The 12163-nt window shown below is 49.6% G+C and overlaps 1 protein-coding gene across 6 annotated transcripts in view; it reads left to right on the top strand.

Annotated features, from left to right (window-relative positions):
* Positions 1-796: 796 nt before the first annotated feature.
* LOC144726724 (receptor-type tyrosine-protein phosphatase delta-like) overlaps positions 797-12163 on the top strand; it is a 341659-nt gene continuing 330292 nt past the window's right edge. For all 6 annotated transcript variants that reach the window (XM_078605566.1, XM_078605565.1, XM_078605563.1 and 3 more), the window contains exon 1: positions 797-1620. The gene's annotated coding sequence lies outside the window, so the exon portion shown is untranslated. The remainder of the gene's footprint in view (positions 1621-12163) is intronic.

Here is a 12163-nt window from a genome sequence, read left to right as displayed (position 1 = left end):
AACCGATACAACTTGCGAACAGGCGAGGAGCCGGGGGGGGAGAAGATGATATCGGAACGATGAGCCAAGCAAACAGATGATGTGCCAACAGAGTGCTGATGAGTCAGAAGAGCGCGAGCGATAAACCAACGAGCAGATGATGATTCTGGCGGCTGGCCAGGGAACGGATGAGTCGTCAGATAATGAGCCGGCATGTAGCTGATTAGTCGGACGAGCCAGCAAGATAATTGACCCATGGCTCGCTTGATCTGTACGCGTCACCGGTAGACCGGGAGGTGGAGGCACGTGACGAGTAGCCACAGCCGTAGCGAGCGGTATACTGGATGTGGTGTTCCGGGCGCGGAGATATTGTCCGCGTCTCTGACCCGGACAGATCCGGCTCACGATGAGCCGTGGAGGGACTAAGGCAAAAAAAATTCCGAGCCAATTCACAGCTGATGATGAGTCACGGTAGACATGAGTTAGCGCACAGCTGCCGAGTGAGATACTCACCGAGCGCAATACTGATTAACCGGAGCATGAGTCACCTTAACAGCTGATGAGCCACGGCGCAACTGAGCCAGCACACAGATAATTAGCACGATGGTGAGCCAGGGCACAGCTTATGAGCCCCGTTCGTGCACGAGGCATCGCACAGCCGACGAGCGGGCTCGCAATTAAACGCCTCCCAACCTCCTCCTCCTCGCCGCCGTCTTTGTCTCTACGCACGCGTGCGTGGGGACGTCACGACTCGCCTCGGATCCCCGTTCCATTGGTCCGAAGGCGTCGCTCCACGAGACGGCCCTCGGAACGCCCCCGCCGCGCCTTGTACGGCGCTGGAGGGCGGCTGCTGCTGCTGCTCCGTGAAGAGCGAAGGGAGAGAGTGTGGGGGCAGACGGAGACGCGGGGATCGCGGAGGGAGCAACGCGGAGCGCCGAAGCAGCGCGGTGTGGTGTGGCCCCGTCCGGCACGCGTTCCTCATCCATAGTGGAGGCTTGCCAGCAGCAGCGCGCATCAGCAGAGACGGGGATCAAAGAGGAGGAAGAGGTGGGATCCTGTAGAGACTAACGAGGGGGTGGGTTGGGGGGGCACTGGAGGAAGCAGCAGCACCGAGCGGTGCTGGAGTTCAGCTTTAACATCAACACCCCCGCACGTGCAGAAGAACAGTGCTGCGACTACTGACTACTCTCAACTGTTCGAGATCGACATACAGACACGCGCACGTCTCGCATCATCACAAGGCTAACGCGCGGGTGGGGGGGGGGATGGAACGAGCACCTCTTTACCTGTGACGACGACGACGACGACGATGATGATACTGATGAATACGAAGATGGTTGCGGGGATGAGCGAGCGGAGGAGGAGGAGGAAGAGCCAGTGAATCGAGAGAAAGTTTGGCGACGCAAGACGGCGCCGGACGTGATCGCGAGGCGAGGGAGGTATCTGTTGTCGAGGGATCAGCAGTTCGGCGAGGATCAGACCGGATTACTCGCCAGTCGCTACGGGAGCCGAGCACAAGCTCGCTGAGCAACCCCGGAGCCTCGAGTAGGAGCCCACGACGGAATACAAAAGAAGAGCAGCAGCAGCAGCAGCAGCAAGACATCCCGACGCGGACGATGCCGGCGAGGCGCGCGGGATCAGGTGAGCGCCCTTGGCATTCGCAAGTCGGCTCTGGCGTGCGCGCGTGCGATGTCCTCACCGCGTGTCTCCAACACTACTCATTGTGCTCCCTCTGCAACATTACCTTTGCCGCTGTGTTGCACTCGGGGCTCAGTGTGCCACTCGATGTTTTCTGGAGCACCGCGAGACGGTCTTGTGGTCGGGATTGTCGGCGTAAGGCACTCTGCCACTAAGGGAACAAGGTTACGCGTAACCGTAATGAAACGATATTATTGCACTTTGCATTTCTATGATCGCACGGACGACGCCGCAGTAGGCTACGGAGGACAAAAATGAGGCGAGATGCATGTGGCGTGAGCAAAATCATTCCTCCGGAACAGCGTTCCGGACTGTCCCGGCTTAAAAACGAAGCACTGCGCGCACTACAACACACACACGCGCGCGTTGTGTTGTCGTCTATCGGTGATGGTAGTGCACTGGCTGTATGCGAATTTAGAATGCGAGATACCGCAAGCAGTAGGAGCAATAACCATCGCGCGCGCGCGCGACCATTTAGAAACGCGAACTTGGCCACCGCTTTATTTAATAATGCGTATTTACGCATGAAGAACCGGGCGCAGAGCGGAAAAGCGGGTCTAACGAGCTGGCTCGGTTGGGGCTTTTAAACGTCGCCTCCTGTAGCCGCAAGGAGGGGTGGGTGGGGCTGTTTGTGGTGGCGGCAGTGGTGGTGGTGCAGCCCCTGGGACAGAGCGCACCCAGCGAGCAAGGCTCGTGGTTAGTGCCCGTCCCGAGGATGACTTACGACCCCAGCGCGGAGCCATAACGCAGCGCGGTGGTGGTGGAGTCGCTGCCGAGAGACGCGAGCGGAGCGCACCGACTGAAGGCCGCTAATGAAAGCGGTAAATTTAAGGCGAAGGCTGCACGGAGTGACGGGGCCACACGGAACAAAGCTGCACGGGGAGCAATAGCGTGGCCGGTGCCTGCACTTTCGCTGGCGGAGTTGTTACACCCCCCACCCGCCCCCCCGAAAAGGCAATTTTTATTTCTCGTGACATTTTATTTCCCAGAGCTCAGCCCCGCACAAGCTCCGGCTCGGAGTGAATGAAGCGTGCCTCCTCCACGTGTGATGTGAAGGTTCCAGGCGAGGTGGTTGGTCCCACAACTCTTGGAATTCGCTCCGAGCTAGACATCCCAGCTGCTGGTAGTACCCGACCGCCCGGGGTCTTGCTTGTTCCCGGTGGCGTTTCGCAAACGCTGTTCAACAAAACATAAATTCGCTGCGGCGGCTGCTGCCTTCTCTGCTTTTGTGGTGATGAGATCTGAGCCGCCGCGGTTCAGGCGGTTTGCTGGTTGGAATTGACGCGGGTCGTTCCTTCCCGAGAAGTGACCTCTATCGCTGCCTTGCTGCCCTCTCCTCGACTCCCCCCCCCCCCCCCCTTAGTCTCAACCTGCTCCTGCAGGGGCCCAATGTGATTGCGCTGGGGGTTTGCCGCACGCGCGATGTCTCGGTACGCGCTGTCTCCCGTCGTCGTGCTCCTCATCAGCAAGTGTGTCGCCGTGGCCACCGTGTTCAACGCGGGCGTGTTCACACACTTTGGAGATGGTTGTTGTTTTGTGTGCGTGTGCGTTGAACTTCTTTCGCACCGCGCGCTGATCGGAGGCGCGGGCGAAGGTTCCAGGTGTGATTGGGTTGTGTTACGCACTACTGACAAAGTGTGCGTACACACCATGTACACGGCGTATACATGGCCGAACGAAATGTGTACATCGTCTCTGTAACGTATGTATACCTAGCCTGTACAACGTAAATATAGCCTAAACATAGACACCATTTAACATAGTAGATATACACAGGCACACTTAATACCTAATACGAAGCGTATGCACGGAGTAAAACACATATACGTTTACGTATACGTATAAATAGATTGCTTATACAAACTATAAAACATACATTGTACGGGAGCCGTGTGTTTACTGGATGGATGGCGGTGCGTGGTGATCGAACACACCATAGACGCGCGTATCACAATCTGTGTGTGTGTGGTCTCCGTGTTGGTATGCGTGGCTGTGCGTGTCCGCTGTCTCTGTGTGGGTGGACGATGAGTATTCGAGCAATGTATTTTACATTTCACGGACATTTCTTCAGTGCTCCGGGTAAGCAACACTGCATTCCAAGCGTGCATTTTTTTTACTTAATTGCTCTCCAGCTTTCACACATAACGACACGTTGCTGCACGTGAGAGATTTATAGATAAACAGACGTATATATCTGCAATCTTGGGATATAAATGCAATCGTAAATGTACTGCGTCGGCCAATATACCCAGGCATGTTGTCCAAATCCTAAATAATAAAAATGTATGTTTCCCAATGAACCCGACGAGAGATGGTGAAAATAGCTGAACCGTGTCTCAGTTTGTCAATATGCCGATACTATATTTACAATAGATGCCACGATTTAACTCACCGCTGTCGATTCTTAATCTCAGGATAGATGCAACGCATCGTTTGTTACCTCCCGCACATCCGATGAGCACGGCTGGCTACGTACGGTGCGATAGAAGTTCAACATACACACATTTTATTGCAGACGTATTTTTTGGGTATTCTTTATGTTTTGGTGGTGCAGTGGCGAGCGCGCTCTACTGTGAACCCGGCCACCAGAGTTCAATTCCATGCCACGGCGAATATCAAGTGGCGAGTGTTATCCGAACCGATTTTGTCCACCCCCCTTCACCACCCCGAAGCGATCATCGTGGTGTATGGTCCAACAATCCCCAAGATCGACTTCGGGCGAGGTAGAGAGACCTTCTTTCAGCAGTGGATGAACAACAGCGTGCAAAATATTTTTGTAGACGGTATTAAATAATTGGTTCATGTGATCCATCCGGCCACTAGAGGCCGCTACGTTAACGGGCATTTAAATATAGAAACATTAAATCTAATCGCGACTTATTAACAGCGGTTAATTGAACCGCGACGGCCCCGCTCGTTATGACAGCAGTGAATACACTGCTGGATTAAAGCCCTCCCCACGTTCATATGCGTCATTGGGATTGACCATATTTCACCGTGCTCCGTGCTCGCAGTGCACGTAAGTGGACCGCACTGGCGATCTCTCATGCACTGGTTAATGAAAATAAGGCAGTAAATAATGAAGCAACTATGTCGGAAGCACGTCACCGAGGGTTGCGAACATGTCAACACACACACACACATATCTTCCGGGTGTAGGCCGTGCGTGTGCTTCACGAAGGCCTTACACCCGAAACGTCAACAGTTGATTTATTGTCCAAACAGCCGAAAATGGGTGTTTTTTGTTTTTTGGTTTGCCACTGCAATACATATTAATACGTGTAGCATGCGGTGTTACCATCGTCCGAAGCATGAGCTTGTATACACCATACAGGCTCATTGCATTGCACTGCGCAGTGGGAAAGCAGCGACGCGTCGAGTTTGACGAGTCTCTGGGTGGGACTCACGCCACGCAAAGAATCGTGCGCGAGTCACAATCGACTTCAGTTATTCACTCGACGACGTATAACGCGCACGAGAGGGACGCTTGAAGCTACGCGAGAGAAAAAAACCAACGACCGATTGCCGAGTCCGAACGCAGTGTGGCTATGACCATCGTCATTTAACCTTGAGCTACCCGTGAGCATTCTACATTCCCATGACGGAGGCCAGTACATCCATACGGCTCCCGCTGTCGACATCTTATATCGGCGTCTAAGGGATGATGAGCTGATTTGAAATGTCATCGTTGGGGTTAAGTCTTCACCACAGCGCCGTGGTGTTCATCATTTAAATCAGCGTTGGTCAATTCATTGCCTCAAGCCACCGCTATATCTCAGGATGCTGAGATGTAACCAATTCCATAAAATGTCGAAAACTCGATGTCTTAAAAGATTGGAACGAAATCGTAAATCGATTTTTTTTTCCATATCCAACGCATTCCATGTTTTTGTGTGTTTTTAAACAGTGGGTTTGAATTAGAATACAATAGTTTGTCATGAATAATAAAATATCAGAAATTGTAACAATAAAAAGGCTCGCAGGGTTAACACAGAATTGTGTTACTTCGCAGGATATACCGTAAAAGAGAATGATTAATGTTACGGAATAAATATGATGACACACGAGCTATTGTTGAAGGGGCAACACTCAACCGCAAATTTTAAGTCTCCTTTCCAAATGTCAAATAAATATAAACGATCGTAATATAATACACACAATTTTTTTTATTTTTACAAACGCTGTTGTTGCAGCGTCTCGTTTGTATTTGGCCTTCTTCTCCACCTCCTATTGTTTATCGTCTATCCGCTGTATCGTTCAGTAATATCGTTTGCCACGTTGCTCAAAATGTGACCATTTCGCATACACGTCCGTACGTGTCCCTTGTCATTAGAATATTATCATATTTTTTTACTGTGACATTGTGTGCAACGTGGAGCATATGGACAGTCTATTTGTTTTTGGTGATATTCAATCAGGTGTTAATCTATTCATAATTGTCTGTTTTGATTATTTCCTCTCAATCTGTTACGCGTGCTCATTGTGCATAAAATTAAATTACGCGCCTGCGTTCTGCATTTATCATTGATCGTGATCTTATCGTTTAAACATCTTTTTTCGCATATTGCATTCATTCAGTTCAATGCAGCGCTCTCCTTCATTACAACAAAGAATTAAACGGTACAATGTAAAAAAAAAATCTACATAGAGTAGACAAAGACCGGCCGACCGTGATGTCGGAGGCAAAGGCGCAGCCATGCAAGTGCTCCCTCACGCCACTGCACTTCACTGCTGGCAGACGATGAGTCTCCACTCGAGGCAGCTGCAGAGAAGCTCCTCTCGAGCATATTGGCCTCGTCTTGCACCCAACACTGGCCAGGCAGCTGTCGTCGAGGTGGGAGGTTTCTCCCTCATGTTTACCCCACCGCACGCGCCCAACCCCATCGACCGATGCCCTATTTGCCGTACACCGCTTGCTGGTTGACCAAGCAGCTTGTGCGGTGGTGGGGGTCCGGGTTGGTGCGGGATTTAAGAAGCTTTGCCCATTATTTAAACTGCCGCACCGGTGAGACGAATCGGCGACCGCCCCCCCCCCAACTCGCCTTACCTCCGGATTGCAAGCCCGGTGTTGCGAGCCATCATTAACTCCTCGACGGGGGCAGTGTCTCGCGATCCACCGTGCTGTGGCCCTATTAGGTGCTTGCTTAACAGCGCCTGTCGCAACAGGTCCGTTGTGGCTAAGCGAGAGGTGGGGGGGTGGGTATTTGTCTTTGTCTGTGACCACTCCTGGTGGCCTCTCATCTCCCACCCCCCCCCCCCCCGGCACACTCGGCTTTCATCGCGAAATTGTGAATTTTAAGTCCCTTCCCTTGAGGGGACTCCTCTCCACGGCATCTGTTCGCTCGCTCGCTCTTCAATCACATGGCCTCCACACATTAGCGGATTCATCTTCCTCTCGTTAACTCGTTACCGTTATCGGTCACATCTTGCCCCGGGAGTGTTCATCATCGCGATTGGCAGCCATCCCCCCTCCTCCTTCTCCTTGTAACACGTTAATTAATTATCCACGACGAGAGTTGTAAACAATGGCTTTAAATTATCATCTGTATATTAGTAGAAAATCAATGGACGCAATTGATTCCCTTGTAGTGTTGAAGCGGGAACGGGTCTTGTCTCCATTTATTTTATTGGGAAATCGTCGCCTGCTCGTCACCGACAATGTGGGACTGCGCCACGGTTTGTCGCGAATCCATCACCACATTCCGTCGGTTTACTCAATCGCGTGTCAGGCGTTTCTGGCGTGTCGGCCTGCAGTTATGTTCGGGTTCTTCATTTGGGCACGTGCTTTTGCTTTCATTGGTGGTATGGTGTTTAATAAGAAGAAGGCAAAAATCCATTGTCTCCAAGTGAACATACAATGTATATTTTGTTTATCAACTTAGTGGCTTTTTTGAGACATTTACTAACCAACAGAACGTGGATAAGCAAAGTCTGGGCTGGTTTCAACCTTCTGGGGTCTTATCAGTCAGACACGCTGAACGAACACTGCTGCCTCACTTATTCTAAATGGCAGTGCTGTCGGCACAGAAACAAAATATTGATGTGCTGTAAGTGGCATTTTTGGTAAATATTCCAGAATTGAGAACTTCAGTGACCTCTTATCCACACTAGGGGGCAGCACCCTTCAACTGGTTTACGAACAAACAAAAAATTGTCAAACCGATTATTTTAATTCTCACAGATGAAATTTAGCCAAATTTAAGTGCAAAACCAAATTTCGTGTTTGGCGAGATCATCGGCAAGCGAGCGGTCTGGACTCGACACTTGGGGGACCTGGGCTTAATCAATGGCGGCTCACCAGATTTGAACCCACGATCTCTGCCGTGTCTGTTCGGCGCTCCGACCTCGAGCTTGCCTGGTCACCTTGAATATCAGCTTTTATATTGGGAGAGAATATATCAACTGTTTGTCTTCCCTGCCGATCATGACTCATTGCACATCAGCCGTCTGAAAAATTCCCTCTTCTGTAGCTGGTGCTCCCTCCCCCCTGCTGCTGCTGCCTCGACTGCCAGTGTCTCTTGACGGTCATCGTGAAGAAGAACACTGCTTTGTGGGGCGAAATATCCAACATGCCCCTTTTAGCACGACGTGTTTAATGACCCAGGTCTGTGCCCCAGAGTTGGACTCGGCCCAATTTTTGAGTGCTTGTGTGTAGCCGGCTCGTCCCGTCTCTCCCGCAGTGGTCGTGACAAGGGAACGGGGGCGGCTAAAATTCGCTCGAGACTATTGATGTTCAGTTTGCACTGTGTTCTTTGTCTCCCCTTGCGCATCACACGATTGTTTTTTGCGAACTGGACAACTTCACGAAGAGGGGGGAGCATTATCACTGGGGAGCCAAAGGAGCATGGTGCAAGGCACTCAGGATGTGGAAATTCGCCCCATATTTTCCACCACTGATTGATTAATTTCCACGATTTGGGTCTCAACGATTTGATGGCAAGAATGGATGATTTTGATAAAACATTTTTTTACTTTTATTTGCTCCATGAGCATTGCGTTTAACGTTGGTGTTTTCGATTCACTTATCGTCACCGTAAGAGTTAATCGTTTTTTCTTCATTGACGAATCGATGCTATGTTACACGCCAACCGGGCCATACAACCACCCCAGTGCTCTATACAGCTAAAGAAGGAGGAGGAGGAGGGGAGTCTTCACGCACATGTGTGTATATTGTATTATACATGAAATGAAATGCTGTGACTTGCAGGAGCCCCCAAAGGTGGTTTTCGCTGGGGCTTGCACGGGGACCCTGAGATTTCCGCTATCCCCAGCGCGTGCTCTGCGTAGCCGAGAGCAGCCGTTTTCCATGGCTTGTTTGGGCCATCGCCAGGAAACGACGCCACTGGGAAAACGCTGCGCTTTGCCGACAGGTGATGCCGTATTCCCACGACCGCCGAGAAGTTGGCCAGCCTGATTCGCAAACTGTGCAAGTGGGCTTGGGTTGAGTTAACCACAGGGGCCTTGCCAGGTTACGCTAGCACCAGCCGGGCTGCGTAAACGTGATTGTTATTCTTAGGTTTTTTATCGGTAAAGTCACCACGTAGGTAAAAAATGAAAATTAAAATTAATAAAAGTAAAATTAAAAAAATAATAAAAATCACGACGTTTCGGAGGCAACACAAGTTTCCGTCTTCAGGTGGAACCGTCACAGCACGATAGCTGTATCAAGTAAGATAAATTCCAAGAAAACAGTCCTTGTATATATACTGGTTGAGGGTGGGAGGAGCCAAGGTAGGCCCTGTATACTATTATTGTGCTTGTTGTGAGCTGTCAGGCTCACTCTGCAAAGTAGAGCTTCACGATTTCTATGAAACTAAAGACTTCATTTTTGTTTTACTAGGTACGGCTCACTGAGCTATATAGCTCTTTTTCAGAAGCGACCTGGCCACAAATGATATCTCAATGAAGAGGCGTACCATGTGGAAATGTATAGCAGCTAAATACTCTCAACGTATGTTTCTAAATGTGGAGGGAACAAACGGAGGACCCAGAGAAAAAACCCTGAGGTTCGGGATCCCACCGCACTTATTCAGTATAAGTGTGTCGTAACCCTCCACCACCCGACACAGCCAGTAAGGTTTGTCACGAATTCAAATTGTAAATGTGGATTTACTCCCCAACACAGCGGCGGGCTGAAGTAGTAACTAATTGCCGCGTTGTTTACGTGACAAACCTTTACTGGCCATGTCGGGTGGTGGAGGGATAAGACACATTTATACTGACGTGATCTATACCCAAAAACCTTCATTATGAATAATATTGGTCGCGAAAGCCTGCTACGTGTTAAGCTGACTTACCGTATTGCCCAAGAAGCAGGTAGACACAATGAATGTGCCGATCTCTCGTAATTCTGGAAGCTAAGCAGGGTTCAACGTAGATTGTACTTGGATATAAGACTGCCTGGGCTGCAGGTTGGTTAGGATATGTCAGAAAATCACTGCATTCTTTAATCCATCCCCGTGAATATCTGAGTGCAATCGCCTTCTGTTGCATCGGGTTTCACTGGGTGTACCGTTTTTTTCCCACACAAAACCCAATGCTCATTATTGGAATTGTAAAAAAAACAATGCAACAGGCCCTGCTGAGAAAGAGAGTCTTCGAGAAGGGTTGCCAACTGTCCTTGTTTTCCCAGGAGACTTTTTTTTTTAGGAAGCTGTCCTGGGAAATCTGAAAGCCTTAACTGGAGATTAAAAGCCCCGGTTTTTTTTGTTTAGCTGCATGATAATACACCACTCGTGACAATGCAACATCCGTGTAGTTCTCACCTGCTGCTACCGCGAGATATTCTTCCCACTTTACAGGCCTGGAATTTTTGTACCTCCTCGAGGTGGCAACAACGAGTCTCGAGGAAGCGCGTTGTGTTGCAGCGGCTAGGCAAACCTTTTCCCCCGTGATAGTGGCGTGTTTAAGGTCACTTGGGAGAGGTGCCACCTGTAATCCCACGTGCATGGACGTGGGGAGGTTACCAGGGCCAACTGGTCACTCGGGGAGTTGGCTGGAGGAAGCACACAACAAGGCGCTCCCAGTTTGCAAACAGTGGTCTCCCGTACGTTTTCTCAATTTGTTTCTTAATTTTTTTTTGTGTACGGCGGACTCGTGTCCCCTTGGCGCTCTTCTGTCGTGCGGCATCGCCGGAGCTGGGCGAGAGAGAATCGAGGATCTCGGCTCTCCGTAGCGGTGGCCATTTATGGTGGCTCAGGTTTTTACGGAGGTTTCTGACCACGCTATCTGTGACGAGATGAGTCCATGCTCTCGAGGGACACGTTTTCTCAATTATCCTGATTTGTCTGAAAAAAAATCTGATGATCGCACCTCGATGAGACATTTTTGGATGAACGAAAACATTTTTGTTTAGATCCAAAAAAGGTCAGAAAATTACATCACTTCCATGTTCTTACAATCTGTCTTTAATGTGGCATCTGGCCATGTAACTTTCTTGAGCAAAAGACATGGTAAATGTTTCAAGAATGCACTATATAAAAAAACCCATCATTAATTGTCCTTAAAAATACAAAAATTTGAATTACTTTTCTTGGAAAAATCTGCAACTCATCTCTATCGGGCTCGAGCAAGGTCTTTCCACCATAGCCGTGATAATAAACAGTCAAACCAGGTAGCAGCATTCGGGCCCGTGGGGATTAGGAGACTGGAGTGTAAGGTCAGTGATGGTGGTGGTAGTACGGATTTTGGGTGGAGACCTGCAGTCCAGGTCAGGCGAGCCCGAAATATTGTCACGCCTGAGAGGCCCCAGTGTTCCTTTAATTCCTGGATTGGGTTTGCAGCCCATGGAGCGAAAGTGATAAGAGAAAAAAACATAGCCCGTGAATTCACGGTATAAACCCAAGGCTGCCACAAATAGGTTGATAGAGCTTATAATCTGATAAGGACGTTTTCCCAGCCACCACTATGCTGTCTCAACTTCAATATTGACCTATGGAGCTTACGTTTTTTTTAGTTTTGTGTGTGTGGTTGTTTTTTTTCCACTTGGCTACACGAGCGTTCACACAGGCTATACAATTTATAAAAAGTTTTTGTTGAATTAGAGTTAAAACAACAAACCCATGACTTTCGGTGTGTGCAGTTTTCGCTATCAACAAGCATGGTGGGAGACTGCTCGGTAACTCGGTTATAAAATTCAGTTATGCCGGAAATATTTTACAGGACTTTTGTTTGTTTTGTCGAGCTCAATTCAAAACTACAGTCCGTTATAAAGAAAGTGGAGGGCGGCATTATGCTTTCCTACGTGACTTGTCTAACACATAGCCACGTTTTTGGAAGGGCACTGAATCTTACGCGTGGTGCCTGTGATGTATGCGCATGCCTTTACATTGGGAGGAGTGACACAAACCTGGCAATCCGAGTTCAATTTTCGCCGGTGGTTAACATCATTGGCCAGTATCTGAATTGGTCCTGGACCTCCCCCTAGGTAGACTTGGCCTCATATGAGTCCTGTACCATGATGCGTTGTGCAAATAACTGCACTGGG

This window comes from Lampetra planeri, chromosome 24 (genome assembly GCF_965212315.1).
Source record: "Lampetra planeri chromosome 24, kcLamPlan1.2.h2, whole genome shotgun sequence".
NCBI classification, from domain to species: domain Eukaryota; kingdom Metazoa; phylum Chordata; class Hyperoartia; order Petromyzontiformes; family Petromyzontidae; genus Lampetra; species Lampetra planeri.
This window is presented reverse-complemented; position numbering and strand designations above follow the sequence as displayed.